Source organism: Sus scrofa, chromosome 8, assembly GCF_000003025.6.
Source record: "Sus scrofa isolate TJ Tabasco breed Duroc chromosome 8, Sscrofa11.1, whole genome shotgun sequence".
Lineage (NCBI taxonomy): Eukaryota > Metazoa > Chordata > Mammalia > Artiodactyla > Suidae > Sus > Sus scrofa.
Window position 1 is genome coordinate 33,906,750 of NC_010450.4, and position 26,706 is coordinate 33,933,455.

At 36.6% G+C, this 26,706-nt stretch overlaps 1 non-coding gene across 1 annotated transcript in view; it reads left to right on the top strand.

Annotated features, from left to right (window-relative positions):
- The window catches only part of LOC100515559, a 315,996-nt gene that overhangs the window by 269,354 nt on the left and 19,936 nt on the right, over nucleotides 1–26,706 (top strand). The gene's annotated exons all lie outside the window — the stretch shown is intronic.

Genomic DNA, 26,706 nt, shown 5'->3' on the forward strand with positions numbered 1-26,706 from the left:
ATTCGATCCTTGGCCTTGCTCAGTGGGTTAAGGATGTCGTGTTGCCGTGAGCTGTGGTGTAGGTCAAAGACGTGGCTCAGATACCAAGTTGCTGTGGCTGTGGTGAAGGCCAGCAGCTACAGCTCTATTGGACCCCTAGTCTGGGAACTTCCATATGCCTAAAAAAGACAAAAAGAAAAGAAATTGTGCTTTGGAGATGGTGCCCACTGAAGTGTCCCCGACTTCTTAGTTGTCTTTGAGTATTTTATCTACTAAGGGACCCGCTTCATTACAAATAATTACCATCATGTCTAATTTTGATTTTTTAGCACTGAATTGCAGAATAGATAAATTTTAGATCTTTATCTTCTCTTCCTTTTTCTTTGTAAGTCCTCTTTTTAGTCATTTCCTTGGTCATGAACAATTTCCTCAGAGGTCTGGATGAGAGAAGAATTCCCTGAGTATTCAAGTCTACCCCTTTTTCTTAGATCTTATTTGGTAACAGACACAGTAAATGTTCAATCTTCAAGCCTCCTTATTCAAAGACGTGAAGTATTTGTTCCTGGCCTGTTCACTCTACTTCAGAAAGTACTGGATGGGGAAGTTTGAAATTTAAGCTTGGTATTTAAATTAAGCAATAATCTGTCATGTGATTGCTTCCTTGTTTTTTTTTTTTTTTTTCCTGAATAACCAAGGATAGTTTTTAATAGCAACAATGACAATGATAGCAAAAGCTAACTTGAGGGATATTCTCTGCTAAGCTTTTTACATGCATTATTTCTTTAAAATAAAAATGTAAATAGTATCCCTTTCATCTTTCTCACCTTAAATTTTGTTAGAGAAGTTAAGACACTTACAGAAGTTAAAAAAACTTTAAATATCTTCAGATTACAAGCCAGGATTCAAGTTTAAGAGTGTCTGACTCTAGAGTGCAAACTCTTTAAAATTAAACCATAAAGTTCCTTAACCCTTATCTCCAGTAGCTTTCAACTCCACTCTTTAGTGGCATATTTACATCCTGAATTACTTCACCACTTCAAAACACTCCACATTCAAGATCTTGAATTTAGAGATGTCCTGCTGTGACCATAATTTCCTGTCCTTCCATCTCTTCCATTTGTCTTGCTGTTGAACTTGCTCTGTCATAGTTGGTATTGTTTATCATTTCTCCCTTTCCATTTCTCTCAGTTTATTGGCATAATTTTGGTTTCACTTGTTTCCCTATCTTACTGTATTCAAGAATATCATAATATCTAGTCTGTTGTCACTTGCTGGACAAGCTCTGTTTCCATGTTTGTCAGTTCCCCGTCCTGTGCAACTTCCTCTGTTTTTCTTCTCTTATTCTAGCACAGAAAACTCAAAATAATAGCAAAGAAGTCTACAACAAAGTTGTATTATCAGACTTATCTAGGTCCATTATCTAATATTCCTAATATCTTGTTGGTTTTCTCTTGTGGTCCACATAAAAACTGTTTTTTTTTTTTCACATCTATCATTATCTTTTACTTTTTCCAGTCTTCAAGTCTATTTATAGCTATAATCTTGTAGGGTATATTAATTATTTTACAGACATTTTACTTCAGCATTGAAGGATACCACCAAAAAATTCTTCATTATTATTTTCTTGTTCCAATTCTCTGGTTTTGATAAATGACCCCACAATTCTCCCAGTCACTCAGCCTCCAAATCTTAGTTTTCTTTGATCCGCCATCTTTCCCTTCCTCATATCTAGTCACTTGCCAAGATTTATGCTGTACCCTATGGGATTTAAATTTTCACCTTTTGGGAGCTCCTCCTGGAAAGCAATAGCAAAGCAAAGTGGAAGCAGACATCTGGATGCAAGAGTAAGGTCTTTGTCTTACTGGTATGAATGTTTGTCAAGTTATTTAATCTCTTCAAGATGAAGATAATAAAATACTGACAACTGGGTATTTTGAGAATTAAATGAGATGAAGTATAAACATTCACAATGCCCGCAACGTGGTACATACTAAGTAATTCTTTGCTAATATAATTAAGGCAAGAGCTTTAGAGAAATCTTACATTTAATGTCTATAAGTGGAAAGAGATGGTGAGAATAAAGAGTATTAAGATAGGGTTGGGTTAGTAAGTCATAAGAGGAGAAAAATTACAGAGTATTATTTTAAGTCTACCCTCACACATTATTGTCCAGTAGTTTGATCTGTGGGGAGAGGATGCTGCACAGCATTTGAACTTCTGGATGGGGTAGTGTTTTTAATATGAAGCAAGTGTCAAGGCCATGTTTCACATAGCATTTCCATGTGAGCTGATACATGGACTAAAAGATGGTCCATCACCATGCATGATACTTTTCCAAGAGTATTAAACATTATTTTTTAAATAGTGTTATATTTTTGGTAAATTACCAATATTTTAATTAACAATGCTATTTTAAACATATTAATGTGTTTATAATATGTGATATTTAAAATTATTAACAATATTCCTATTTCCTCTTAAAATGAAACAGAAGACTTATATATGACATTTTATCACTATCATTTTTTCCTTACAATGTGAAACTTTGATTTTTTCCCCCTCTCTCGTTTTTATAATAAATCTTATTTTACCTCTGTTCAACTTGGAATGAATTTCATCATATTAAAATGTGAATTGGTGACATCGTACTTTCTCTTTACTTCTAGAGCAAAGCTAATAAATTTAACATGTGTGCCCAAGTAGGAAGTGCAGAGGGTGAAGGAGTTAGTTTTTTACATTCCTCTGTTAGCATCTCCCCTCTCCCATGTCCTCTTGGATCAAGACCAAATTGGGAGACTGGTGGGACAAATATTAAGATGAGGTTGCAGAAGATCTGCTTAATTATTTGGTTTCTTAAAGACGAATGTGGTGTATAGGTGTGTATAGCTGTTTCAAACAGAAACATAAAATCCTGCATGTGGAAGGAACCAGAAATGTCATCTTGTCTAATGTTCCTCTCAGTGAAAAATCCTTTCTACCATACCCCCGGGAAAAGACACATCCAGCAACAACAACCTCATTACTGTTCAAGCCAACCGATTTTCATGTTGTAATCCTGTAAATACTAAAAAGTTCCTCCCCATGTTGAAAACAAACCTGCCTCTAACGTCCTTTACCCATTAGTCTTAGTTCTACCTAGAGTAATGCAAATTAAAACTGTTCTCTTATCCTCAAAACTAAGTCTTCCTGTACAAAAATGGTTGGCAAGTTTGCTCCATGGTTTCTTTAACATTTACTCTTATCTCATGATCTTCTGTGCTTCAACATCATAATTATTATCCTTAGGATATAGTCCAGTCTTTAAGTGCAGCACCCCAAACTAGAGCCAATCTTATAATTATTTCCCTGAATAGGATCTCTACCCTCTAATAATGGAGCCTAGATTTACTTTAAGCATCTATGCTATAAAATTGATCATATGGAGTCTGAGACCAGTTAAACGACTCATGTAAATTTCATGTGAACTATTTCTCAAGATTAACTCCTAATACTCTTATGTTTTTGAGACATTTTACTAGATCCCAAGACCCCTTTTCCATGGACATGTGGTTACTAGGCAATAATTAAGACCACAAAAAAGAAACTTTTTTTTGGAAATATAGCCCATGATTTTTGATGACTGTCACTCTCTTTCCATAAGCAGTTCATTCTGGTACTGGTGTCATTCCTTAGATGAGGAAACAAAGAAGGTAACAAATGTCTCAAACTTCAGTCTCCAGAGAAATATGAACTGGAAGAAACCATAGTCCAAGTTTGGGCTCTAGGATAGAAGTAGCTATATATATCAGTTAGCTTTTGCTATATAACAAACAACTCCAAAATTTAGTGGCTTTAAAGCAATTATTTTGCAAGTTGCACTGTTGGCTGGGCTTGGCTGCCCTTGGTGGGTTTATTGATGGCTCAGCTAGAGCTGGGTGGTCTAGGATGATTTCAGTTACACATCTGGAAATTGGCTTCTCAGATTTCCTCTTCCCAATTAGACAAGGTGTGGCAAGTTAAATGGTGGCAATGGATGTCTAGCAATGAAAGAAGGCAAGCCCTTATTCTCTAGCACATTTCAAGCCTCAGCTTAAGTCATGTTTGTTTTTGTCCTGTTGACTAGAGCAGGTGACATGGTGAGGTCCAGATTCAAGATGAAGAGAATAGACGCCACCTGTTGATGGGAAGACCACCCACATCATGTTGTAAAGGATGTGCACAGAATGAGGCATGAACAAACCAGTTCAAAACTTTGACATTATCTAAACCTGGCTTTTTGCCTGAGTCATGTGTGCTCATTGATGTTTTTGTGTTCGAGGGTTGCATACTTTTGACTTACTAAAGCCAGTTAATTAATCTTTAGTACTCTGTGTGCCCACAAAATATTTGTAGAACAGTTTGGCACTCACACAGCTATATGTAACTGAATCAAGGTAACACATTTTCCTCAAATTTCCGGAGTTACACACCACCATCTTGTTCCTTTAGTACTCCTGCAGCCTCACCAGTAACATCTTGTGATGTCCTTGCCATTGACCAAATCTTTGCCTTTCACCTCACAAATTTGTCTGTCACTTGTTCTCACAGAAAAAAAGTACAGAAGTGCTATGATTACAATTTCTTCATCTCACATTTTTGGGTGCCGAAGTTAATCCCATACCATAAAGTCATGTAGTAGTACGTACCTTGAAACCTGTTTATACACAATTCAACTTTCACTTCCACACTTAGAGTCAATTAAAGAGAGGGAACTTTTGAGGCATGCTAGCACTAAGTATTCCTACATTACAGGCCCAAGGAACACTTTCATCCACACAGTCTTCCGTTTATATGTATCCTGGCTTTGTTACTGAACCAAACTTGGGTCCTCTAGCCTATGTGCAGTAAAGGCAATCTATTGACAGCAGGTTATGGCGAAATAAAGTGCAGCATTTATAGCAATGTCGAACCAGGAGTGTGGGTGGCTAGTTCTGAGAAGACCTGCTCTCCCCTATGCTTTCAAGGAAGGGTTTTTCAAGACAAAGAGAGGAAGAGGGTCACAGAGTGCCTGATAAGCTTGTAGGCATTCTTCTATTGGTTGGTGGTGAGATGACTGGGTTGTATTTCTGGAATAAACATCATTGATCTTCTGGTTCCAACTGGTCTTGTAGGTGCTTGTAGTCCAGAGGTAGTTAACCTCTTCTGCCTAGAAGGTTAGAGGTTTCAATATTTGCAAAACAGCTCAAGGACGTATCTCAGAATATTTCCTGTACTCCTCGAGGAGGAACTAAATGTCCCTGACTTGTATTATGGCTAAACTATTATTATTTTGTCTTGCTTGACTGTTTTCCTCTGTTTCTTTATTTTCTTATTTCTCTGGTTAAATTTGCCCTTTGGAATGAAGGGAAGGCCTAATGAGGAAGTTTTTCTACAAACAAGAGGCAGGCGGATGACAGAGGAGGTCTGTCCTGCGAAAGCCCCATAGCATTCTGCTCAGTTATAGCTTTTAAATCCATTGCCACATTTGCCTAAGACTTGCCACTTTTAGTTTTTCCTGCTGTAATTCGTTGTGTGGTAGGATACCTATAAATTGTCTGGTAGTCCATTATTTAATTATTTGCATATGTCTGAACCTGAGTCCTAAATTTGGTCCTTTGGACCATGGCACTGTAAAAGCATGAAATAGTTGTGTCTATGTGTGAGTTGGCCACAAATTAAAAGAGGACATAGAACATGCCACCTAATAAAGGGCTCCAGGAGCCAATTTACTTACATCTCAATTTAGATCTGAATTGCTAATTATTCTGAAGTGGATTGAAAATGAAGTGTATTTGTGCCTAATCAAGGTTTTTTTATTGGGATTTAAAGACATAATGTAAGAATGTAAGATTTTTTAGATTCTAGGAAATAAAAATAAATTAATGTTCCATTTTATGAGTAGGTGAAAATTAATAGAAATTTTAGTAAGCATCCATTTCTAATGGAATTTGAAATCCATGTCTCGGTAAGGAACATTTTAGTTGGTAATGAACTGTTCCTTATGCACTAGAGATTTCGTAGCTTTTCAACCACCAGAGGGCTCTCACAATATAAGAAAGTATATTAAATATCCAAGAAAATAAGTAAAGATAGAACAAATTATTTGTGATGTATCTTTTTTTTTTTAAAGTGTTCAATTAAACTTAAATGTCTTAAAAGTAAGGGTTAGAAACAAAACTTCTAATCCAGATTTCCTTTTAGGAAAAGAAAAAATTAAGAGGAACAGTTTTAGGAGTTCCCGTCGTGGCGCAGTGGTTAACGAATCCGACTAGGAACCATGAGGTTGTGGGTTCGGTCCCTGCCCTTGCTCAGTGGGTTAATGATCCGGCATTGCCGTGAGCTGTGGTGTAGGTTGCAGATGCGGCTCGGATCCCGCGTTGCTGTGGCTCTGGCGTAGGCCGGTGGCTACAGCTCCGATTCAACCCCTAGCCTGGGAACCTCCATATGCTGCGGGAGCGGCCCAAAGAAATAGCAAAAAGACAAAAAAAAAAAAAAAAAAAAAAAGAGCAACAGTTTTAAATTGACAATTCAAAAACCTAAAAATATAATAAAAATATTTTACTATTTGCAGGCTTAATCCTGAATCAAACATTATAGTATTCATTTATATTTTCACTGGAAAAAATAAACGAAAGTGTGCATGTTTTCTCTAAGAGTTTCTACCCTTAGGACCTATTTTTCTATAAACATCTACTTTGTTACTTTGATATTGTACATGACTTCCACTGAACAAACATCTCACATAGGGATTCGACAAAGTAAATAGCTCCTGTGCCATGTGGAAGGCTTCCCTTTGCTCAGGTGGGATTATGATACATTGTGTTGTGGTTTTGTTTTGTTTTTAATCACTCTCAGTTTGGCTGAGCTCTGCCAGAGATGCCTCTGTCTCCAAAAACAAAACTTAAGCTAAATACCTGATCATATGCTTGGTCCTGATGGTGTTTATTCTCTGGATTAGAGTCAAAGAATGAGTAGAATGAATAAAATGAAGCCAGCCACCCATCCAGCATTGAATCCTAAAATATGGAAGCCAGGGGCTCATCCTGGGCTTCCTCTCTGGGTTGTAATCAAGGTCAACTTTGCAGAAAATCAATAGGGTTTGATAGGCCCAAGGGGCAGGGCTCATCCATTTGTTGTGAATTTCAGCACCCCTTCTTAGACACATATAGCCTGTCTGAGGGACTGAGCGGGCTGCATCAGAATTGATGGCTATCAGATTGTTCCCTGTGATGTCCTAGACATTCCTTTGACCTTACTTTAGGGGGCACTTGATGGGTGGTATGAGTGGGAGGGATTTTAACCCCACCTCCGAATGCGAAACTGAACCCTCAGATCCACACACAGTATTGTGTTCCACCAATGGTTTCCCTTGAAAGATTTGAAATACAAAGTTCAGTTGAAGGACTTGGGGGAAAATGAAGAAACCAATGTCTAACAATTTTTTCAGCAGTTTTATACCATTTGAATTTTTCTGAAACTTGGGGCTATGTTGCTAAAACAAAGGGCAGGGATGGTGACCTATAATCAGATAGGACAAGTTTGGATATGTCTCTGAACAGCATCCAGGTTACAGTCAAAGGCATCATCCTGAAAAGCCTAGAAGGAATAATGGAACAGATATTAAGCAAATATTGAGCACCCCTTGTGTACAGAGCATGGTGCATTATTTAGGGATCAGAGATTTTAAACACAGTCCTTTCCTTCTAGGCTCAAAATTTAAGGGGTATGTATTGAGGGTAAGTATAGACACATAACATATCACTCTAAGCTAGTTGTGCCAAGTTCTAAGTTAATAGTGAACAGCATTTATTTAGAAGGAGGAGAAGAGAGACACATTTCCATCAGGGCTAATGAGGGAAGCTTCTAAGAAGGCAGCGTATGAGCTATGCATTGCAAAATGAGTAGGACTTCAACGCGAAGCAGGGCAATATATCCCTAATTCCATGCAACACGTGTTCTTAGCATAAGAGATTTCTAGAGGGAAATCTAATTCTATGCCTAACTTGTGAACGTCTTTGACTCCTTCTAATGAAGTGATTCATCTGGGGAAGATGTAGGTGCATGAAATGCAGAGCAAAAGAACACTAGGGACTCATTGGGTTTTCCTTGAAGAAATAACCAATCGCCTTAGATCTCTCTTATCTAAAGAAAAAGTTATGAGCCTTCTCTGACATACGGCTTTGTTCCATACCAATTGTATCCAGTTTCCTTGTGATCTGCCTTTCATTATGGCTACCAGATAGAAAGCCTCAAAGGCACTGGGGTCCACCAAGGGCAGGCAAGTTCCTTCTTGTTCTTCTCATTGGGGTCCTCAGATGTCACACATTTTTCAGAGTGTGCTGTGCTCTGGAGCTTGAAATGACCTTTGTCTAGCTTCAGTCTTTTGGTTTTTCTCTTGAGTGATTCAGGAGAGTTTAAATATGTAGTAAAGTGTGGTAGAAGGGCTTTTGAAGGACTGGGTGCCGCCTCAGCAGTGGGGATGCTCGCTGAGAATGCTGGTTCCACTCTATCTACTGGGTTTTGTCCCTGGGGAGAAAGGGTAAGATCTACATTTTTAGGTTTTAACAAGTCAAAATGAGAAATAAATCAGTTCCATTCTGTTGTTGACTGAGAGCACTGATGCAGAATGACACCAAATCTCAGTCCTTTCTCAGGCGAAGGGAACAAAAAAAATAATAATATGTTTCTTCTTTGAAGACTGCTAAATTCAGTCTACCCTTTCACTTTGGGTAATGTAAAACTCAGGTTAAAGGGAGATTATTCACAATAAATATTCTTTCAATGTCATTTTTCTGCTAGTTTCAAAAAAAGTATGTTTAAAAATGCATTACAATTCATAGCATATAATCAATTATTAGAATATTGGGGTTGGAAATAGAAAATTGAATGTTAAGTTATTTTTATTTTGTAGAAAAGACTTGATATCTTTTCCTGAATTTCTCCTTATCATTGACTAGTTAATACTTTGGAAATGACCAATTAATAATTGAATGAAAACCTATTATGTGCTGTGCTGGGCCTTTTGGAGGATTTAATAGCAATATAAGCTGTGATGTTTGCATGCCAGAAATTTGTACTAAAACTGTGAAGACAAGAATATATATGGGATTTATATGTGTGTGTTTATATATATATATATATGTTTATATATAGTTTTTTTCAGATTATGAGTACTATAGAACATCAGAGGAGAAAATAATTAATGTAAGGTGGAGTTATTAGGAAAGGCTTTTTGAGCTCATAGAATTCTATTCTTTCATAACCCATTTCTCTATACATTGAACTCAACTTTCTGACAGAGTGACCTTGAAGACATTAATTTAGCACTCTGTATGTCAGTTTTCATGTGTGTAAAAGAGGAACAGTTGTATCTGCTTCATAAGATTGTATTTTAGGTATTGTTTTAAGCAGTGGAAATAGATAAATGATAACATTACAATCTGTGTCCACAAGGAACTCACAGTCAGTGTGAAGGCAGACACGGAAATGAGTAAGTGTCCCCCAGGGTGAAAGCACAGTAAGAAAAGTATGTACCAAGTCAGTGTATTACGGCTTCAGAGGTCCTCAAGAGTCCCTTTGCCTGAGTTACTCAGGGAAGGTTTCGCAGAAGAAGAAATACTTTGCTGCATCTTGCAAGTTGACTAGAAGTTTATAAAGTGGGTGAGGGCAGTAACAAGGACAACAAGTAGAATGTGCAAACTTGCAGAGATAGACACCTCTGAGTAGTTTAGCATAAGTACAGTATCAACTGTGTTATAGTTATCAAATCCTTTGTAATTAGTCATCCCTGTATTTAGTAATTTAAAACAATAATTTGTCACTTCTCACAGTTTCATGGGTTGAAACCCTCAGCTAGGTGATTCTTCTGTTCCATGTGGCACTCATTCAGCTGCATTGATATGCCAGCTGGGCTGGGCTGGAAGGTACAGGAACCCTTCACTTAAATGTCTGGTACCTTGGTGCTGCTCTGTCTGGCCCCTTTAAGTAGCTATCTTGGGTTTCTTCACAACATAATGATCTACATGTAGTCAGACTTTTTCTATGACATCTGTCTCCCCAAAGGGAAGAATCAGAAAATGCTAGACTTCTTAACATCTGTGCTCAGAAGTTCCTGAACAACACTTTCCCCACTTTCCATTGGTCAAAACAAGTCACAGGGCAAGCCCAGATTTAAGGTTGAGGGGATAGCCTCCACTTCTTGAAGGGTGGAGTGACATAGTCTCAAAGTGATGGTGGCCGTCATTGAAAAAATCTATCACGGGTGTGTGAAAGGAGCTGGGGGGAATGAGGTTGGAGAGGTGGTTGGAACCAGTTAATGGAGTAATTCATCAGTTGGGCTGTTATATGGAGCTAATTGGCATCACTTCTGGGCTTCCAGAATTGGACTATGGTGGTAGAAGATATCAGCAAAGATGCCCAATATTTTCCACTCATATTGTGAGTTGCCCTAAACAGATTTTAGAGTCCCCATAATAATAATTTTTAGTAATTTTTAAATGTATTTTTATATATTTTGTTACATGCCACATTTTTTTCCCCCTAGTCTTCCCCCTGCCATTGAGAATTTAGGCTCACGGTTGTGGAAAATACTGAAATAAACATCTTTGTGAATGTAATTTTTATATGGTTAGATTATCTTCCTAGGGAAGTTTTCAGAAATGAGATAATTAAAGCCAAGGCCATGAAGATTTTAATAAGACTCAGATTTAGAGTAAAGAGCGTGACTATTTTAGTATAACCAGGACTTAAGCTATTGCTGTTCTTGGGCTACCATCTTGGTTATCTGGGTAAACTTGATTCTAAATGTACAATTTTATATGTCTTATAATAAGGCAAATTCCTCCATATTATTTTCATGAATTGACTTTTGCCTCTATTCTGTTAGGCTTACGTGGGTTATCACTGTTTCATCTTATGATATTCTAGATAGAGAACTAGAGTGCCTTCCACTCTAAGTCCATTATATCTAGTCATTTCAGGATTGTATTAAAACTGAAAAGTTGCTATGCAACATAACTTTATTTCTTCTCGAAGATGTAACTCTACCTTTATCTTCTCCCCACCCTTTCTAGAGCAATAAGCAAGTTTTTCCTCTTGTCTTTTAGAAGAGTTCATCATATACCTAAGTCTGTGGGTTTTATCTTCTATCTGCAAGTATTCATCAATTTTTTTTCTTACTAAACTACCCACTGCAACAGGATTCTTGGTGCTACATACTTAGACTCTGGGTCTTGCATTTTTAGCCTCTGAGTTAGTTTGTAAAAAAAAAAAAAAAAAAAAAAAAAAAAAAGGAAAAGCACTTTCAAAAAAAGTTTAATTTTTTTAAAGTTTATTTCCTAAAAGAAGCCCTAGTGCCAGGTTTGCCATCTGTTTATGTATGTAAGTTTTAATGTTTTTAAGATGCTGCAAAGATTTTATTTAATAATTGGAGAAAATATTGCTTGAAAAACTTCACTGACTTCAAGTTGAGCATAACATATAGCAGTTCTAAGATACTTCTGCCCTTTTTTGTTGTTGTTGTCTTTTTAGGGCCACACCCATGGCATATGGAGGTTCCCAGGCTAGGGGAACCTAGGGGTCTAATCAGAGCAATAGCTGCCAGCCTACGTGTGGCTCGGAAATGAATCCAACTAGGAACATGAGGTTTTGGATACTTCTGCCTTTTAATGAATCAATTTCTGTTGATAAAAAATCAATTTTTTATTTCTTTGTATTTTTTCTTTTGTCCTTTTTTAGGGCCTCACCTGCAGTATATGGAGGTTCCCATGCTGGGGGTCTAAACAGCTATTTTGCTGCCGGCCTACACCACAGCCACAGCAACACCAGATCTGAGCTTCATCTGCGACCTACACCACAGCTCATGGCAGTGCTGGATCCTTAACCCACTGAGTGAGGCCAAGGATCAAACCTGCAGCCTCATGGTTCCTAGTTGGACTCGTTTCCACTGCGCCACGACGGGAACTCCATTATGTTTATTTTTATTTTTTTTAAGGAATTAAAAACTCATGCATGTGAATTTAGCTTTTGAAACTATTTTTATTGTATATGTACATTTAATTTGTAACATTTTGATTTTTTTTTATAGTTAAAGTAGTTGGTAATTTCATAATTTTTCTCTTTGACCTAATTGTCTTTTAGAGAATTCACTCCAAGAAATTTTTTCTTTTTGGTTTTACATGGAACTTTTCATTTCTAATTTTATTGCATTATAGTCATATGATATGACCTATGATATATATTCACTATTTGGAGTTTATTGATGTTTTATTTGTAGTCTAATATAAAATAAACTTTTATAAGTAAGTATGTATTTTTTGAAATTATGTAATCTTTATTTTAATATATACATGTGTATATGTACATATGTCTATATAAATATCACACCATGTTTTAATTATATCATTATAATTCATTCAAATACTCTCATTCTTAGTCTCCTTTTTTCATCAAATATTTATGGTGAACTATTGTATTTTAGTTTTTTATTATTGGCTTGCTATATTCCAATATGTAGATACATATTCATGACTTTTATAGTAATCATCTTTGATAAATTAATGCTTTTTAGCTTGAACTCTTCCTCGTTTTACATTACTATTTATGTAATTCACTTCTGCATCTCCTGTGTTTTATTTATGTGTTTTGTTTTAGTTTGCCTATATGTCTTTGCTTAGTAATTTTGTTTTAGGTATCTTTTTTTTGTAAACAAAAACATAATTGGATTTATTTAACATAATCAGTGAATCTTTATGTTTCAGTAAGGGAATTTAACCCATTTACATTTATTGTGCTCACTAGAATTTTTTTCCCTCTTAGTTTTGTCATTTTATTTTATATTTTGTGTATTTTTTTTTCTGTTTTCTTAAAAAAAAATCTCTGTCCTTTAAAAATGTATTATGCTTTCTTTTCAGTTTTACGAAAACAAGGAGGGAGATTGCACATGAGGTATCTGCAACAATACATTGCCTTGTTCAGTGAGGGAGCTAGATGCCTTAATTATGTGTCAGCTCACACTTACAGCAGTGTGAGCCTAATGTATATGCCACCATCACTGCTCAGTGTTCTTGTGTCAGAGGCCCTTCTCTGTGTCACTAATGCTCTACAAATGTTTCTCGCTTTTTGACTTTTTCATCACTGCCCTCATCTGCTTAGGTACTATATGTACATCTGGGGTTTATGTATAAAAAGAGTAAGACTTTAATCTTTCTCACTCCTGAGAATCCATTTTCACCCCCTTGGAGACAGTATTGTCCTTATTGAGAAAAAAAGTGGTACCGGAAGTTCCCATGACTGCCACTGACCTCTAAATGGAAAAGGGCTGGTCATGTATTTGAAGGCGTGTCCCACTTTTCCATCAGGCATGCAACTCATTTTTATGCCAGCGCCTGTGAAACATTCATTCCTGTCATCCTGCCTTCCCTTCCTTTTGCACCATTTCCTTTAAGCACCTGACATGTGGATATTACCCTGTCCTAGGTTTTATCACTAAATCAAATTCCTGGGAATCCCTGCTGTGGCACAATGGGTTGTTCAGTTTTGTCTGTGGCACAGTGGGTTGTTTGGCTTTGTCTCTGTGGCACCTTGGGTCACTGCTGATGCATGGTTTTGATCCCTGGCCCTGTGCAGTGGGTTAAGCGTCTGGTGTTGCCGTAACTGTGGTATAGGTTGCTGGTGTGGCTTGGATTCTGTCCCTGGTCTGAGAACTTCCATATGCTGTGATTGTGGGGGGAAAAAGAAATCAAATCACTTCCCCAACTTCCTTTTTCTTTTCAGGGTGAATTTGTTAGTGGGAAATAGAGGAGTTAGGCTCATGGGACTACGTTGCCATCTTACCCAGAAACCAATATGGCTGTTTCCTAAGAAAGTTCTGGGATACAACCATATGCTTGGCATTAAAATGAAACTGAACAAAATGTTCTTCAGAGAGCTAAATAATTTACTGCCACTGATAATTAATAGTCAGGAGAAAGGGGAGTGCTACATGCCAAGACTAGGATGATCATTTTATTGGAATGTCAATTTCTCTGTATACCAGAAGTCACTCTTCAAATTAATTACAACACAGATGACTAACTAAAGGCGATTTTGTGCTTTACGTTATAATGTAAATTATGTTATGCTGCCTCCTATTTCTTCTACCTTTGAGAATTTCCTGCTCTTTGTTATCCAAGTTCATAATTTTCAGTTTTTTTCTCTTGTCGCAATTTCCCTGCTTAGAATTCCACTGTTAGTATGGAAAAGAGTTGAAAGCCAGGTTTGTTTACATTACATTCAGTCCATTCATAGCACATCATACTTCAGTAACCTCAAAACCTTTGTTTTTGTTTTTACATTGGGAGTCAGAAGATGATAATGTTTAGTATCTTGAACTGGGCAGATGACATGCTGAGAAAATGATTGTATCATATAGCACTATCAGTACGTTCAAGAATGTTAAAGTGTGCGTTTCCATCGTGGTGCAGTGGAAATGAGTCCGACTAGAAGCCATGAGGTTGCAGGTTTGATCCCTGGCCTCGCTCAGTGGGTTAAGGATCCAGCATTGCCATGAGCTGTGGTCTAGGTCACAGACACGGCTCAGATCCTGAGTGACTGTGGTGTAGGCCAGCAGCTGTAGCTCCCATTAGACCCCTAGCATGGGAACCTCCATATGCCTTGGGTGCAGCCCTTAAAAAATAGCCAAAAAAAAAAAAAAAAGAATATTAAAGTAAGGTGATTGTGGGTGGTGGTAAAATTCACGTTTTAGTATAATTACTTGAGTATAAAACATAATTAAAATGAGTTTCTTAAAAAGATTTTAAAATATTTTATAAAGATGTTTTTAAAATTTTTGAATTTCTTTTGGCTTATCTATTTTTAAAGTTTCTTACACTTCTTTGTTACACTCTCAATTTGGAGAGAAAAATAAGAAAAATATATTTTTTTCTTAAAAGTTCTTTCTTTCTCCTTTATTTCCTTAGCAAACTTCACCTATACTGTACTTTATTTCAGAGTTGAAAATGGCAAATGCTGCTTTAATCAATGGTGAGATTTCCTCCCTCTTTTTCTCCCTCCCTATCTCCCACCTTCCCTCCTTCATTTTCTCCCCTCTTCCTTCTTTCCTTCCTTCCCTCCTAGAGTGTTTTCTCTTTTGTAGGCAAAATGTATATGAAATTAAAGGAACAGCTGAAAATGTGCTCCTGGCCAGATAGGAGCAATTTTCTTCTGTACCATCTCAAAAACACTCTGTTCATCTCCTTTGTTATCTGCTTCCTTCTTGCTTTTCCTAGATTCTGGGTTATTAATTATTTGATACCTCTCTGCTTGAGCTGAAAAACTGGGAACATAGAGTGAGGGTATAGACTTTCACCTTAGCTTATTGTATCAACTTCTGAACCATAAGCTCTAGTTTTCAATTACTTATTTTCAACTGAGAAACACTTCTAGGTTCCAGGCAGGTGTCAATGATTGGGATGGATGTTGTGTATATTCTGAGGAATAGAATAGACATGTTGATGCTTGTCTACCTCTTTTATAAATAAGCAAGTGTGGAAGGAAATCAACTAGAGCTCTGTGAGCACAAGGCTTTATTTGGTAATGCTGACCACAAGAAGGCTTAAAGGAGCTCTCTTTCTTGGAAAAGGAGGGCAAAAGGTTTTATAAGGCACTAGCAAGAGTAGGTCAGTGTAAGTTCACCAAGTCTAAGGAATAATTGGCGAAAGATGGTTCTTAAAAGGGGTGTATTGTTCTTGTGGATTAGCAACAACTGTTGGTCAACTTTGATTGTATCAAAAAAAGACAGAGAGAACTAGTTAGGGGCTGAAGTTCTGTGTATGAGAATATGGACAGGAGACAAGGACGGGGTCGGGGGAGGGACAAGGGAGAAATGCTCATGTCTTATTCCAGATAATATGAGGGGTTGGTAAACAAGAGGAAATGAACAGATGGAGCATCCTATTAACGTTATCAGGGAGTATTAGGTCATTCTAAGATCAGTAAAAGTCTTATGTGGATTGGTGAAAATTGTCAAAGGAATGGAGGACCACACCATGCCTTATCCTGGTCCAGCTCCTACTGGAGTGGGGATGGGGGGTTGCGCAAGTTAAATATCTCAGTGAGGATGTCCATAAATTTTATTGAGTGCTTCCTACATATATAGTCTTTCTCGCATAATCTAGTGGAAGACACAAACTAGCTATCACCCTAATGAGTGTATAGTCACAAAGTGAGAGATATGTTCTGAAGGAAAGGAATAGATTTTTTGAGAGCCCCTAGAAAGGTGTTTTTACCCAACCTAGGGGGTTAGGAAAGACTTTCTTGAGAAGAAGGAGATGAGTAGAAGTTGGAAAAACCTTTGAGTTTGGAAAGTTAATTGTAGCTCATGTTACTCTGAAGTAAATTTACAATATAGATAGGTTCTTTAACATTTTTATTGGGAAGATGAACTATTTTTAAGCTTTAAAATACTTAAGAACAACAAAGATTTTTAGGGAAAATATTCTGTCTGATACCATAATGTATACAAATCATTATACAGTTACCTAAACTCAGAGAAAGTGCAACATCAAAAGTAAACCTTCATGTAAACTATGGACTTGGCATGATGATGGCCCATCAATATAGGTTCATCAGTTGCAACAAATGTATCACTCTGGTGCAGGATGTTGATAACAGGGTAGGCTATGCCTGTGAAGTGGTAGAGAATATATGGCAAATGTCCGTACTTTCCCTTCAAGTTTGCTATAAATGTAAAACTGCTCTAGAAAAAACTATCTTTAACAAAAGAAAAATATAATATTGCTACCTTAATACAATGATGTTCATGTTTCCATATTGCCTTCCAGTTTGTGTATACATGCACACATGTATTTTTATGGAGACATTCATAATAAACGGACCATTTTTGCAGTGCTCCTAAGCATAATCTTTTAAGAACATTTTGAAAAATTTTTCCTTAATACTTATTATTAAACTTGAGAATGAGTTCATTATAAATCATAATGGTGGCATATTTGAATTTGTTAAAACATTTCTCTCTTGGAAATGAAGGTTTCTAGTTTTGAAGTTTTCTTTTTAGATAATGTTGGATATAGACTTTTGTTCTTGTTGCATTATATGTATATTATATACATTAAAATTTTAAAAAATATATATCTTTAGGGCCGAACCTGCGGCATATGGAGGTTCCCAGGCTAGGGGTCTAATTGGAGCTACAGCTGCCAGCCTACACCACAGCCACAGCAACGCCAGATCCTTAACCCACTGAGAGGCCAGGGATGGAACCTGCAACCTCATGGTCCCTAATCGGATTCGTTTCCACTGTGCCATGACAGGAACTCCTGAATTATATTTTTAAAACAAAATCTCAAAGGCAGGAGTACTGAGCTGTAGTTTAGCAGTATTCATCAATAATTCTAGCTATCCTTCTTTGGATACTTTACAACATGCTTTTTATTATAACGAGTTTTAGAGTGTTTATTTACACATGTACTTTATTAATATGTGTAGAAATGATCCATTTAAAAGTATTTCTGATGGTAATAATATTTTTTTGGCAGGGAATGAAGCAATATATATTACTCTTCCCCTTCTTTTTGACTTTGCTGGAAATACATTTTGCACAATTAAGTACCAACCACTAGGAGTCAGTAGTTTATCACATCGTCATTGTAAAGAGTCTAGATACAATCTTCTGTACATAACTGAATTGAATGGCATTGAGGAAAGCCACATATGGTGCAAATCTTACTAAAATGTCAACGCATACTGCCTTGAAAAAATAAAAATAAAAAGTGGATGGTATTTTTTCAGACTCCTGATGTTACTTTAAAAACCTGCAGAACAATCAAACAAACAAACAAAAAGCAACAACATGAAGCATATACATGCCACACTTTAGGTCAAAATAAAATGAATTGGTTAATTAGGGAATGATATTTTAAATTTTTAGTGAGTCTTCTCTTCTAAGGTGATATGCAAAGTAAACAATTTTATCTTTGAAAAATTGGAGAGTCCACTAAACCAGCACAGGATAAGGTGTCCTTGAGTCTGAGAGCTTAGAAGTTGTTAAAAGCAAAACTATGGTATATTTGCTCAGGACTGATCATCAGACAATGCTAGGATTTACCTAGCAGGTAAATATTAAATATTAGCAATATTTAATCTTACTGGAGAACTCAAATATAAATATCCTGAAGCTTTCAGATTTCTTCATTATGCTACTTTATCATAGGCAGCATTTAATCAATAAAAAGTAGATGGTATTTTTTCAGACTATTGATGTTACTTTAAAAATCTGCAGAAAAACTTGTGTATTTTTTAAAGTATGTTTTTAAAGATGAAGTTTAGGATCAAAATGATTTCATTTGAAGCTAAATTATTATGAAAATGAAGTAGAAATTTAATTTGATTTATAAATCCTACTTTATATGCAATGTCACAGAAATCTCTCTCTAACATAAATAGAGTTAGAGTCATCTGTCCTTGTGACTTGTGGTTTGCTCTGCTGTGGCTAATACTGTCTGATTAAAAATACACATCATGGCAGAGTAGAAATAGCTTGGTTACACAATGACAGGGAACAAAGCAAAGACATAAATTTACTACATCCAGTGCTCTTTTATAACCCTAATAAGTCATCTTTAACTTTGACCTAAAGTTACTTGGAGAATAAATTGTCTTAGTTTTTCCAACTTGTGCTTCTTGATATGTGAACCTGTAGGTTTGCACCATGAAGAAATCTTAACTAGTAATCTATGCATTTGGAAGATATAGTTTTGTAATTCTAGTAAAATAAAAGATTTGCCTGTGGCCAAGTTTTTTTTTTTTTCTCTTTAAAAATTTTTAAGTATTCACTTTGTGGAGAATTTATATAACAAGGCCATAAATCCTACACATTTAGATCTACTGTGGAGTGCTGTCACCTTGATTAGTGTTTTGAAGATGACTCTGTAGTGTATCCTCAAAATTGCAGTGATAAAAGATGGTAAAATAACATACTGACTCTATAAAAAATAAGTTCTAGTAAATAATATAAATTTTGTCAGTTAATATCTTATATGCACAAAACAGATATCAATAAAATATGAGTATCTTAAAATATGCATGTATGTCCCTCTCTCTCTTTCCTAATGATGGGGAGGCCACTCCTAGTTATAGCTCTTTGGCCACCAAGTAGGCTGGATTCTGCTTCCTGAACGTTGTTTACTTCTGTTCCTTTCTCTTAATTCCAACTACGTCCCTCAGTCTCTTATGCTACTTGGTCTAGAACCATTTTGACAATTTGTTGAGTGAATGAATGACATACAAACATCTCTCTATGCCATTTATGGATATTTTAATAGATACACTTAGACAAATATTCTGTATTTAGTAGGATATTATCAGCCATAGGTATGGTACGTTGGGGGCATATTGTATCTTAACATCGATCACTGAAATTTGGAATTTGGATTACCTATTCGCTATTTTTTCCTTTCCATTTATTTTATTTTATTTATTGTTATCATTAAATATTTCATGCTTATTCATTTTTTAAAATAAAAAGTTGAAATATATTTGACATACAACATTTTGTAAATTTAAGATGTTATCTTGATACATTTATGGTGATGGTTATTATTGATCACAGAGTAGATTGCAATTTTAATGAGCAGAAACATTGTGTTTCTATTTATATAAGCTGTGTCTTGGCAAATATTCAAACTTCAACTAAAATGTATGGCCGAAGAGTATCATATGCATGTGTAGCTGAAGATGTATGAAAACTGTCTTTTATTTTCTATATTTTCTGAAGCTTTGACAACTGAGGATTTGCTGACACTGGAGGGAGTGCCATTCCCAGCGATAGCTAATTCCTAGAGAGAGCAAACCGTTGCCCTGGAGCAAACCAAGGGATCAGAGGCCACAGCCCAGCCATCTCCTCTGTCACACTCTGGGCTACTGTCCCTCTGCCCCAGTCATCCAAGGGCTAGGTATCAGGCTGCTAGAGACAGCCCCATTTCCCTAGAGCCCACTAAAAGTATTCAGATTAGCCAACTCAAAACTTGCTTACTCTGCCTTGCCTTTTCTTGCCTTAAAAACTACAAGTAAGACTCTTGCCTGTGTTCTTTGGCCAAAACTGGTGTTCCCTGTTTGGCCTGTGCATGGCCTGGAGCACCCACTTTTCTTGGGAGCTGTGAATGCAACAGCTATAATTAACAGCTACTTTTCAATGGCAGTGCCTTCTCCTCTTTTGGCTTCACCATGACTGAATATAAAACCCACAACTGTAGCAGCTATTGTCGACACGGGGGTGTGGGTTCAATCCCTGGCCTGGCACAGTGGGTTAAAGTATCTGGCATTGCTGCAGCTGTGCTGTAGGTCACAGCTGTGGCTTGGTTTCAGTCCCTGGCCCAGGAAGTTCCATTTGCCATGGTTGTGGCCATAAAAAACAAAGAAGCAAACAAAACAAAACCCATACACTCTACCAAATAATTTAATACTTAAAAAAAACTTACATTTATTGAGTACTTTGTGACAGGATCTCACTAAATCCTCCTATCTTTATGAGGTAGATGCCATTATTACCCTCTCTTTTAAAAGGAATGAGGTTGTGAGAGATTAAGAAATTTACCCTAAGTTCCACAGTAGAAGTGGTGGAGCAAAGTCTATGCTTCCTGTCTTTTTGTCTAAAAAATTACCAAATTCCTTCCCTTTGTTTCCATTCACACTTTAATTGAGTGGAGGATTCCTTTCTTTTATTAATATAGAAGTCAACTTGAAAGGAATATATACTGAAACTTCACCCCCATAAATAGGGAGTTCCACATTTTAATTGACAAGGGCTTAATCTCTAAAATATACAAACAACTCATCCAACTCAACAGCAAAAAATAACCAACAACTCAATTGAAAAGTGGGCAAAAGACCTGAATAGACATTTCTCCAAAGAAGATATACAGATGGCCAACACACACATGAAAAAATGCTCAAAATCACTAATTACTAGAGAAATGCAAATGCAAATCAAAACTACTATGAGGTACCATTCACTCCTGTCACGATGGCCACCATTAACAAGTCAACAGATAACAAATACTGGAGAGGGTGTGGAGAACAGGGAACCTTCCTACACTGTTGGTGGCAATGTAAGTTGGTACAAACACTATGGAAAACAGTATGGAGGTACCTCAGTAAACTAAATATAGAACTACCATATGACCCAACAATCCCACTCTTGTGCATATATCCAGAAAAATATTTCCTTGAAAAAGATACATGCACCTATATGTTCATTGCAGCACTATTCACAATAGCCAAGACATGGAAACAACCTAAATGTCCATTGACAGATGACTGGATTAAGAAGATGTGGAATACGTACAGAATGGAATACAACTCAGCCATAAAAAGAACAAAGTAATGCCATTTGCAGCAACATGAATGGAAGTAGAGCCTCCCATACTAAGTGAAGTAAGTTAGAAAGAGAAAGACAAATACCATATGATATCACTTATATCTAGAATCTAATATAAGGCACAAATGAAACTTTCCACAGAAAAGAAGAACAGACTTGTGGTTGCCTAGGGGGAGGGGGAGGCAGTGGGATGGACTGGGAGTCTGGGGTTAATAGAGGCAAACTATTGCATTTGGGATGGATAAGCAATGAGATCCTGAAACATGATGGAGGATAATGTGAGAAAAAGAATGTATATATGTGTGTGACTGGGTCAATTTGCTGTACAGTAGAAATTGACAGAACACTGTAAACCAACTATAATGAAAAAAATAAAAATCATAATAAATAAATAATCAATATGCTCCAAGTACATGTAACAAAATAGAGCACAAAGACTGCTTCAACATGTCCCGAAAATGGAAAATATGAATGTCACAATTATGAAGACGATATCACAGAATGATAAGCTGATAAAGCTGTACAAATCTAAATGACTGAATAAAAAAATCATCAGAGTAGCCAGGTTTTATAAGGAAAAAAAGAATCTGTTTATACTTTTAAAAAGAAACAAGGAAAATACAACAGGATCTATGTTAGGGCAGGCAAACCTGAATCTTCTCTTTATGGCATTGTGCAACAGGAAATCATTTGTCCTAAACAATCATGTGTCCTGAGTTTTTCATTAAGGCTGAGGGTCTTGTTTCAAGGAATAATCACCTTTGAAAATGGAAATTTAAACAGAAGAAATATTTTTCACCTTTTTGATCATTCTCGGCTGTAGTCATTGGTTCAATTATGTCACAAATTTTGAGAACTGACTTAATGCTGATTAGTGGATTTGGCTTTCCCAGCAATGAAATATAACATGTGCTGTTGACGTTATATCTGTACTACATTAGGTGCTTCTGGCTGTCAAAGAGTATTTAAAAATCATCATACAACTTAGGAACGAGCTTAACAGAAGCACAGTGCAGCTGACACCCAGGGTCGCTAATCACCTAGGATGTGGGCAACATAAAACTGGGCTGCAAGACTGTATTTCTGGTGCATGTCCAAAATCTCACCAAGATTTTCATGAAAGCTTGAAGTGAAGAGGGGATGAAGAGTGGCTTGCATTCTTTATAAAAATGTATTGCATTGAAGTATAGTTGATTTACATGTTGTATTAATTTCAGCAAAGTGAATAGACCTAGAGATTATCATATAAGTGAAGTTAGACAGTGAAAGACAAATATCATATAATATCACTTATATGTAGAATCTTAGGAAAATGATACAAATGAACTTATCTGCAGAACGGGAACAGATTCACAGACTTTGAAAATAAACTTATGGTTACCAAAGGGGGCAGATGGTGGGGAGGGATGGACTGGGGTTTAGAATTAGCATATTCACACTGTGGTATATGAAATGACTGGCCAACAGGGAGCTGCTGTATAGCACAGGGAACTCTACTCAATATTTTGTGACAATCTGTATGGGAAAAGAATGTGAAAAAGAATGGATGTATATTTATGTATAACTGAATCACTTTGTTACACAGCAGATGATATCACAACATTGTAAGTCAGCTATACTTCAATAAAACCTAAATATGAAAAAAAAAATGTTTCCTTCCTTGGTCATCAACCAGCTACATTTGCAGTGAGTCTCTACTTGGTTTCTTTTGCTTGTCCCAAATACCGTTGTCTTTATTTAGGTTTTGAATTCACCTCGAGCAAGGGCTAAGGGCTATCACGACTCAGTGAGTAATAGGACTTGGGGATTGATGCTAGACTTTGCAAAGTGTCCAGCTTGCTCTCTTAATTAAGCTTTTGACTCTTGGAAAGTATCCAGTTTAAAATACTGCAGTCAAGAATCAGTGGTAATTTATTCTGCACTGTGAGGAAAGGCATCTGGATTTATGTGGAGTTTTTCTGTAGGAGAAATCTATTTATTTGTTTTCTTTAGAATGTAGTGTATATATTTGCCGCAGCTCATGGCAACACAGGACCCTTATCCCACTTGAGCAAGGCCAGGGATTGAACCTGTGTCTTCATGGATACTAGTCAGATTCGTTTCTGCTCAGCCACGATGGGAACTCTGACAAGATCTGTATTGAATGAGAGTTTAGTTTCTGAGGTGTTTTCTTTAATGAAATTAAATTTTAAAATTTAATCTTAATTCAAATCTTAATTCAAATCTGCTGCAGTAACCTTTGAGAGACTCGTTGGGTGCATTTTATTATTTGTAGCACATTCTTTTTTTTTTTTTTTGTCTTTTTGTCTTTTCTAGGGTCGCACCCGCAGCATATGGAGGTTCCCAGGCTAGGAGTCTAAACGGATCTGTAGCCACCGGCCTGCGCCAGAGCCATAGTAACACAGGATCTTGTCGGATTTGTTAACCATTGAGCCATGACAGGAACTCCTATAGCACATTCTTAAGCTTTAATTCTACACTCCATTTTTTATGGACACATGTGTATTTGTTACATTGAACCATAATAAGTGACACTGATGGCAATGCCACCTCGCTTCACCTTACTTTATTCAAGAACAAAGAGCCACTGTAAGAAGGGAGACTGTGAGCAGATTGCAAAGTATAGGCATTATGAAATCAGGTCATAGCATTTCCTTTTGCTGTATGGAGTTATCCTAACAGTAATATCTTAGGGAGGCCGTACACATGGGTGTGAGATGCCAGACATGGGTGAAGGTCATGGAGACCAATCATATTGCTCTCAGTTCCTTGCTTCTGATCTTAAGGGGTTTTGCCCATTAAGGAGGCCAAAGCTTTGAAAAAGAAGCCCACAGTGTGGGCTTTCATTCAGTACATATTTAAGAGAATCTCATGAGTCTGGCTCCATGCTAGGTGCCAAATACATACAACGTTATGCTAAATAGCCGTTGTCTCTGCTCTCATGGAGCTTACATTCTGCTGGGGGAGATGCACAGATAAACACATACTAAATTATTGATCAAAAATTTGCTATGAAGTTAATGGGATCTGAGATGGAGAATATTTAGGAAAATAGGTTAATTAATTTGGGTCATCAGAGAAGGCCTGTTTTAGCATCTGAGACTTGAAGCTAAGACTTGGAACATTACCATGAGGCTACCATAAAGAGATCCTGGGAGCTGTGCATTCTGATTGTAGAGCTTTTGTATATTCAAGCATGGGCTGATGCTCTAAGGCTAGAAAGAGCTGGCACATTTTAGGTACTCTAAGAAAATGGAAAGAAAGCCCAATGGGAAGTTCATGAGATTGAGAGAGATGTGAGGCTGTGAAGTCGGTTGGAGAGTTAGACTGGGTCATGCTGCATAGAATCCTATAGGTCATGGCAAGAGGTCGGGCTTCTGGTATAAATGAAAGGCAAAGGGGTTCAATGTTTTTTAATCAGGGGAATGGTAAAGGAGGTGACCATTTTGACTTTGTAAAAAAATTATTCTGGTCTTACCACTGACTAGAGATTGGCAGCAAGCAAGAATAAAACCTGGGAAATAGTAGACGCTTGGAACAGGGTATTAGTAAAAGAAATGTTGGGAAATGGATGGATTCAAAATAAACATTGCAGGTGAATCAACAGGATTTACTGACTGGATGTGGTGTGATGAATGAGGAGTCAAGGTCAACTGGTAGAATGTTGATTTGAGTGACTGGCTACTTAGTGGTGTTATTTATAGTTTACTGACTAAGCAGTTTGGTCTTAAAAGATTGTATAGTTTCCACATGAGGTTTATGCTTTGAGTCTTAAGGGCAGCCTCATTTATATATTCTAATACAATTTATTGGCTTTTATCTTCACAATTTATAATGTCTTAACTGGTTTATTTTATATTTTCAATTTTTTTTTGTTTTATTTCTAAAATATTTCTGGGACTATCTTAATTTTTTTAGTCTGCTGTGGCTTTGGTTATAATATTTTATTTTATTATTATTATTTGTCTTTTTAGGGCCACACCCATGGGATATGGAGGTTCCTAGGCTAGGGGTCAAATCGGAACTGTAGCTGCTGGCCTACACCACAGCCACAGCAATGAGGGATCCAAGCTGCGTCTGCAACCTATACCATAGCTCACGGCAACGCCGGATCCTTAACCCACTGAGCAAGGCCAGGGATTGAACCTGAGTCCTCACGGATGCTAGTCAGATTCATTTCTGTTGAGCCATGATGGGAACTCCAGGTTATAATAGTTCATTTCACTGGTATTTTTTCCTAGTTTTTATTTGCTTAGTTTTATCTAGTTTTCATTGATTATCTTAAACTTCTTTTCATTCTTGGAATCTACCTTTACATTTTCTTTTTACTGCTTTATGTATGCTTTCATTTCTCTCAGTTTATTTTATCTTTTTAGTATTTAATATGTTATCTTTTATCTGTGACTGTATTTGCCTTATTAGATGGATGCAAGATAAATGGTCATTTCATGGATTAGCCCATCCTTTAAACAAGGGACTATATATTTACTCTCTGGAGTCCCTGAACAGACCTGCCTATGTCTTTTAACAAATGACCTCAATTTCCATCTATTTTCTTCTATGCTTCACAAGAAGGAAAGTAGAGATACACGAGTCAGAACTTTACACCTAAGTTTGCCTACACTGAAGGCATAAATGAAATGCTGCAATGCTGGAGAAGTCTGTGAGGCATAAAAAATGCCAAGGTTTAAAATCTATGTTCTTTATTTCCTATCATTTAGCGTAGACAAAATGTGTAATATATTACTACCCATAATGTTTTATTATAATGATAAAAGTAATTGTAAGTATATTATTAATATTAACATACATTATTAAGCACTTACTATGTTCTATATAAATTGTGGCTTAATATGTTTTAGAATCATGCTTTATTCTTATAGTATCTCTTAAAGGTAGATTATTATTTAAAAATAGATACATACATATTTGTAAGTGAAGGAAAAAGTGAAGTTCAATGAAGAAAAGCACAGACTTTGGAGCCAGGTAAACTTAGGTTAGAATCATGACCTTGCCAACTGTAAGCTGTGTAATGATCTTGAGCTCATACTCTTATAATAGTTTCACAATTTCTTTGAGTTCTATTTGCCTTTTTTAAAAACTAAGGGTTTTAAAAGACCACTGCTAGGTAAGTAGTGAAGATTAAATGAATGATGGTTACAGAGCCCATGGTTAACTGTAGGTCCTCATTAAACTTCTCCTTAGAGAAGAGGCTTCTCCTAGGGTCTGCTATGGTGTCATTGCTCCAATGCCTTCCTCCCATACTCCTTGAGAACGGGCCCCCTGGCATTGTCCTACCCACTGAAACAGCCAAGGTCCTCGAGAGATGAATCATGGAAATCTTGTACTCTGGGAAA